An 897-nucleotide genomic window follows, 5' to 3' on the forward strand; every position below is an offset into this window, starting at 1 on the left:
AGATATTCAACCAAATACTATTGAGTTCATCAACCCTTTTGCAAGAGAAGGTGAGGAGAACCCAACACAAAATCCAACACAAAATCAACCTACAATGCCTAAGTTTTCATCACATTCCGTACCCACCGAGGAGAACCTACCCAATGGTACTCCCACACCACAACAACTAACCGGAAATTTTATTGCCAAATCCGCATTTATCCAATTAGTCGAAAGAAGCCAATTTGGGGGGATGCCTAGTGAAGACCCTCATTCTCATATGGAGACTTTTTGTAACTATTGTGATGCGATTTCTCAAACCGGTGTAACTCAAGACCAAATTCGATGGGTCTTATTTCCTTTTCCTCTAATTGGCACCGCAAAACAATGGTTGAAAGGCCTTGATAAGGCTACTCTCGGAATTGATTCATGGAAGAAGTTGGCTCTAGCTTTCTACAAAAAGTTCTATCCACCGGAAAAGACTAACATGCTAAGAGCTCAAATCACGGGCTTTAAGCAAAGGGATGAAGAATCTTTGTACGAAGCTTGGGAGCGGTTTAAGGGAATTTGTCGCTCATGTCCTCACCATGGACTTAGCGAGTGGTTCTTGGTACAACAATTTTGGAACGGTCTTTATGAAGATTCAAGGAACATTCCCAACATGGGATCAAATGGAATGTTCACCGAAGTTGATGACAATCAAACTTGGAACAAAATTGAGGAAATGACGGTCCATAACTCACAATATAGTAGACCTCGCAAGGCTACTAGAGGAGAAAAGCATGAAGTGGACTCCATTAGTCAATTGGGTGCTCAACTTAGTGCTCACATTGATACCATCAATTTGAAGTTTGAAAAAGCTATGACTAGACTTGAAGAAGCCTCAAAATCACCAAAGCATCATGTTAATGCCATGAC

The 897-nt window shown here is 41.1% G+C and overlaps 1 non-coding gene across 1 annotated transcript; it reads right to left on the reverse strand.

The window, feature by feature from the left end:
* Positions 1 to 466: 466 nt before the first annotated feature.
* Positions 467 to 573, reverse strand: LOC141597716 (small nucleolar RNA R71). Its single transcript, XR_012522936.1, has one exon. It is a non-coding gene; the product is annotated as a small nucleolar RNA R71 (small nucleolar RNA).
* Positions 574 to 897: the final 324 nt, after the last annotated feature.

This window comes from Silene latifolia, chromosome 8 (assembly GCF_048544455.1).
Source record: "Silene latifolia isolate original U9 population chromosome 8, ASM4854445v1, whole genome shotgun sequence".
NCBI classification, from domain to species: domain Eukaryota; kingdom Viridiplantae; phylum Streptophyta; class Magnoliopsida; order Caryophyllales; family Caryophyllaceae; genus Silene; species Silene latifolia.